The sequence below is a fragment of the Salvelinus sp. IW2-2015 genome, linkage group LG11, assembly GCF_002910315.2.
Source record: "Salvelinus sp. IW2-2015 linkage group LG11, ASM291031v2, whole genome shotgun sequence".
Lineage (NCBI taxonomy): Eukaryota > Metazoa > Chordata > Actinopteri > Salmoniformes > Salmonidae > Salvelinus > Salvelinus sp. IW2-2015.
In genome coordinates this window covers 27,008,866-27,014,713 of record NC_036851.1, presented here as the reverse complement: position 1 = coordinate 27,014,713, position 5,848 = coordinate 27,008,866, and the positions used below count along the sequence as shown (strand labels likewise).

At 49.1% G+C, this 5,848-nt stretch overlaps 1 long non-coding RNA gene across 1 annotated transcript in view; it reads left to right on the top strand.

Moving 5' to 3' along the window:
* Positions 1-4,421: 4,421 nt before the first annotated feature.
* LOC112081168 (uncharacterized) overlaps positions 4,422-5,848 on the top strand; it is an 8,974-nt gene continuing 7,547 nt past the window's right edge. Inside the window, exons 1-2 of the long non-coding RNA XR_011480527.1 lie at positions 4,422-4,639; positions 5,019-5,386. This is a non-coding gene — a long non-coding RNA (uncharacterized lncRNA). The remainder of the gene's footprint in view (positions 4,640-5,018; positions 5,387-5,848) is intronic.

Sequence of the window (5,848 nt, the reverse complement as noted above, 5' to 3'; positions counted from 1 at the left end):
ACATCCGGGAGGCGAGGAGACTAAATCCGCGTCAAGCTAGATGGGCTATGTTTTTCACCGGTTTCAGTTTCACCATCTCGTTTTACCGACCAGGCTCCCAAAACACCAAGGCCGACGCGCTGTCCCGTCTCTATGATACGAGAGCGGTCCGTTGAACCTACTCCCTCATTCCACCTTCATGTCTCGTGGCACCTGTGGTATGGGAGTTGGACGCGGAGATAGAGAGAGCCTCACGGTTAGAGCAGACCCCTCCTACTGTCCAGCGGGGGTTCAGTACGTGCCGGGAGGGGTCCGGGATAAACTAATCCGTTGGGCTCATACTCTCCCCTCCTCGGTCATCTTGGCATCGAGAGGACAGTGCGGAGTCTTAGAGGGAGATACTGGTGGCCCACGTTAGCTAAGGACGTGAGATTTTATGTCTCCTCCTGCTCGGTGTGTGGCTCAGAGCAAGGCTCCTCGGCACTTGCCTAGAGGGAAGTTACAGCCCCTCCCCGTTCCACAACGGCCGTGGACACACTTATTGGTGGAACTTTTCTTACCGATCTTCCCCCGTCCCAGGGAAGTACTACGATTTTGGTCGTTGTGGATCGGTTTTCCAAAGTCCTGCCGTCTCATCCCGTTGCCCGGTCTCCCTACGGCCCTGCAGACTGCGGAGGCCTTGTTTACCCATGTCTTCCGGCACTATGGGGTGCCTGAGGATATCTTTCTGATCGGGGCCCCCAATTCACGTCCAGAGTTTGGAGGGCGTTTATGGAAAGACTGGGGGTCTCGGTCAGCTTGACCTCGGGTTTTCACCCCGAGAGTAATGGGCAGGTGGAGCGCGTAAACCAGGATGTGGGCAGGTTTCTGCGGTCATTTGCCGGACTGGCCTGGTGAGTGGGCGAGGTATGTTCCTTGGGCTGAGCTCGCTCAGAATCCCTCCGCCACTCCTCAACGAACATGTCCCGCGTTTGAGTGTGTGGTTAGGGTACCAGCCGGTCCTGGCCCCATGGCATCAGAGTCAGACCGAGGCTCCTGCGGTAGAGGAATGGGACAGCGCTGCAAGGACACTGGAAAGCCGTCCAGGAATCGCTAAGTTAGCAGGACAACGGCAGAAGAGGAGCGCTGACCAGCACCGCAGTGAGGCCCCGGTTCACACCGGGGGACAGGTCTGGCTCTCGACCCGAAACCTGCCTCTCCGCCTGCCCTGTCGCGAAGCTGGGGCGCAGTGTGTGGGGCGTTTAAAGTCCTAGGAGAATAAAGCGAGGTGTGTTATAGGTACAACTCCCTAGGTATTACCGTATTACCCCTCGTTTCATGTGTCTTCCTCAGGCCGGTGGTGGCTGGTCCCCTGCAAGAAGGTGAGGGCCTGAGGTCCCTCCACCCCCTCTGGAGATCGAGGGGTCCCCCGGCGTACACAGTACGTGCCATTCTGGACTCGAGATCCCGGGGTGAGGGGCCTACAGTACCTCGTGGACTGGGAGGGTACGTCCGGAGGAGAGATGCGTGGTTCCGGTGGGGGACATTTTAGATCCACTTTACTGAGAGACTTCCACCGGCTCCACCCCGGGATCGCCGGCAACCTCGCCCTCCGGGTCGTCCTCGAGGCCGGTGGCGCGCGCTCGGGAGCCGCGGTCAGGAGGGGGGTAATGTCACGACATTCCGCTGAAGTTGACTCCCCTGCCTGTTCGGGCGGTACTCGGCGGTCGTCGTCACCGTCCTTACTAGCCGCCACCGATCCCTTTTTCGTTTGTCTGTTTGTTTTGTCTTATTAGTTGCACCTGTTTTTTTGTTTCGTAATGAGCTTCCCTATAATTAGGAGTTTGACCCGCCCTTGTTTTTGTGCGGGATTGTTTTTGTTACGTGTGGTGTATGTTGGGGTTTTGGCAAGGTGTTGCTCTTTACACCCTGGATGTTCGGGCTATATTCAGTTTTCTTAAGAATAAATATAAGGAATATTTTTTCCCCAAACGGCTCTCTCTCTTCTCTGCGTCTGGTTCTTTCGCCAACCTAGTCCCGCGTGACATTCCTCCTATAAACCTTAACTTCTGTTGTAGAGCCTCAACCTTAGCACTCCATCAGTGACATGAATAAGTAACATTTCATATTCTCAGAACCCAACAAAAGTAACCTACCAACCCTGGTTTTGTAATGGGACTAAATAGTAAGTTTCTTCCTGGATAAAAAGGCCTCTTCAACTCAGCAACTCAATGTCTCGTCAAGGTCCTCCAGCAGCTGAGGATGGAAGACGTTCAGGGACTCAGACCAGCACACACATACTGTTACATACCAAACACCCATACACTGACATGAGTTTCACACAGACACACTCACCTTTGGTTTGACCAGTAGCTTCCTGTGATGCTGAACATGTGTGATAATCCTAGAGGCATACTGTGGGAGACAGGGTATACATTTATATAATACACAGGTATCACAGAGAGAACCTCACATATACACAATGCCAATGGCCTGGGATATTCATGGGTAAAAGTGTACTGTACTAACAACAGCAGCAGGACTCCAAACAGGAAATGCAGGAGTACAGATAAGAGCAGGTAATACTCCCACAGATCTGACAGACAGAACATGTAACACATTTTAGAGTAATTTAGGAATTAAACTTACATTGCAGATTTTTAGTTAACCTCAACAGACAAAATATGTGAAGAGGGTGAAGATAAAAGACAAAAATCACATAAAACTTGTTACGAAAGTCACATAACAGGGGGAGAGAACGAGAGGGGAGTAGGAGAAGAGGGGTTGTTTTACCGTAAAGACTGGCCATATTATCATCAAGTATGGCTGATGCCACTCACACCATCCCCAGTACAAGCAGGGTCAGGAGGAAGAGACTACTGCTGTTCTCATACAGACGGGCCATCACACCCTGTGTACAGAGAGTATAGAAACGTTATACCACATCTTATATACACATTTACTTACATGATGCTTTATCACTAACCTTGTCCCAGATATGTACAGTGTGGAGAACAAGTATTTGATACACTGCCGATTTTGCAGGTTTTCCTACTTACAAAGCATGTAGAGGTCTGTCATTTTTATCATTGGTACACTTCAACTGTGAGAGACGGAATCTAAAACAAAAATCAGAAAATCACATTGTATGATTTTTAAGTAATTAATTTGCATTTTATTGCATGACATAGGGATTTGATCACCTACCAACCAGTAAGAATCGGCTCTCACAGACCTGTTAGTTTTTCTTTAAGAAGCCTCCTGTTCTCCACTCATTACCTGTATTAACTGCACCTGTTTGAACTCGTTACCTGTATAAAAGACACCTTGTCCACACACTCAATCAAAACAGACTCCAACCTCTCCACAATGGCCAAGACCAGAGAGCTGTGTAAGGACATCAGGGATAAAATTGTAGACCTGCACAAGGCTGGGATGGGCTACAGGACAATAGGCAAACAGCTTGGTGAGAAGCAACAACTGTTGGCGCAATTATTAGAAATGGAAGAAGTTCAAGATGACGGTCAATCACCCTCGGTCTGGGGCTCCATGCAAGATCTCACCTCGTGGGGCATCAATGATCATGAGGAAGGTGAGAGATCAGCCCAGAACTACACAGCAGGACCTGGTCAATGACCTGAAGAGAGCTGGGACCACTAGTCTCAAAAGAAAACCATTAGTAACACACTACGCTGTCATGGATTAAAATCCTGCAGCGCACGCAAGGTCCGCCTGCTCAAGCCAGCGCATGTCCAGGCCCGTCTTGAAGTTTGCCTATGACCATCTGGATGATCCAGAGGAGGAATGGGAGAAGGTCATGTGGTCTGATGGAGACAAAAATAGAGCTTTTTTGTCTTAAAACTCCACTCGCGCTGTTTGGAGGGAAGAGGAAGGTGAGTACAACCCAAGAACACCATCCCAACCGTGAAGCATGGAGGTGGAACATCATTCTTTGGGGCATGCTTTTCTGCAAAGGGGACAGGTGACTGCACCGTATTGAGGGGAGGCATGGATGGGCCATGTTATGCGGAGATCTTCGGCCAACAACCTCCTTCCCTCAGTAGAGCATTGAAGATGGGTTGTAGGCTGGGTCTTCGCAGCATGACAACGCCCCAAAACACACAGCCAGCGGCAAATTAAGGAGTGGCTCCGTAGGAAGCATCTCAAGGTCCTGGAGTGCCTAGCCAGTCTCCAGACCTGAACCCAATATGAAAATCTTTGGAGGGAGCTGAAAGTCCGTATTGCCAGCACAGCCCGAAACCTGACAGGATCTGGAGAAGGTCTGTATGGAGGAGTGGGCCAAAATCCCTGCTGCAGTGTGTTGCAAACCTGGTCAAGAACTACAGGAAAACGTATGATCTCTGTAATTGCAAAACAAAGGTTTCTGTACCAAATACAGACCTCTACATGCTTTGTAAGTAGGAAAACCTGCAAAATCGGCAGTGTATCAAATACTTGTTCTCCACACTGTACATATCTGGGACAAGGTTAGTGATAAAGCATCATGTACAGTAAATGTGTATATAAGATGTGGTATAACGTTTCTATACTCTCTGTACACAGGGTGTGATGGCCCGTCTGTATGAGACAGCAGTAGTCCTCTTCCTCCTGACCCTGCTTGTACTGGGGATGGTGTGAGTGGCATCAGCCATACTTGATGATAATATGGCCAGTCTTTACGGTAAAACAACCCCTCTTCTCCTACTCCCCTCTCGTTCTCTCCCCCTGTTATGTGACTTTCGTAACCAGTTTTATGTGATTTTTGTCTTTTATCTTCCACCTCTTCACATATTTTGTCTGTTGAGGTTAACTAAAAATCTGCAATGTAAGTTTAATTCCTAAATTACTCTAAAATGTGTTACATGTTCTGTCTGTCAGATCTGTGGGAGTATTACCTGCCTTATCTGTACTCCTGCATTTCCYTGTTTGGAGTCCTGCTGCTGTTGTTAGTACAGTACACTTTTACCCATGAATATCCCAGGCCATTGGCATTGTGTATATGTGAGGTTTCTCTCTGTGATACCTGTGTATTATATAAATGTATACCCTGTCTCCCACAGTATGCCTCTAGGATTATCACACATGTTCAGCATCACAGGAAGCCTACTGGTCAAACCAAAGGTGAGTGTGTCTGTGTGAAACTCATGTCAGTGTATGGTGTTGGTATGTACAGTATGTGTGTGCTGGTCTGAGTCCCTGAACGTCTTCCATCCTCAGCTGCTGGAGGACCTTGACGAGACATTGAGTTGTGCTGAGTTTGAAGAGGCCTTTTTATCCAGGAAACTTACTAGTTAGTCCCATTACATAACCAGGGTTGGGTAGGTTACTTTTGTTGGGTTCTGAGAATATGAAATGTTACTTATTCATGTCACTGATGGAGTGCTAAGGTTGAGGCTCTACAACAGAAGTTAAGGTTTATAGGAGGAATGTCACGCGGGACTAGGTTGGCGAAAGAACCAGACGCAGAGAGAGAGAGAGCCGTTTGGGGAAAAATATTCCTTATATTTATTCTTAAGGAAAACCCTGAAATAAGCCCGAACATCCAGGTGTAAAGAGCACTTGCCAAAACCCAACATACCACACGTAACAAAAACAAGTCCGCACAAAAACAAGGGCGGGTCAAACTCCTAATTATAGGGAAGCTCATTACGAAAACAAAAACAGGTGCAACTAATAAGAACAACACAAACAGACAAACGAAAAGGGATCGGTGGCGGCTTAGGACGGTGACGACGACCGCGAGTACCGCCACAGGCAGGGAGTCAACTTCAGCGAAGTCGTGACATTCCCCCCCTCCTGACCGGCGGCTCCCGCAGCGCGCCGCCACCGGCCTCGCGGACGACCCGGAGGGCGAGGTGGCCCGGCGATCCGGGTGGAGCGGTGGAAGTCT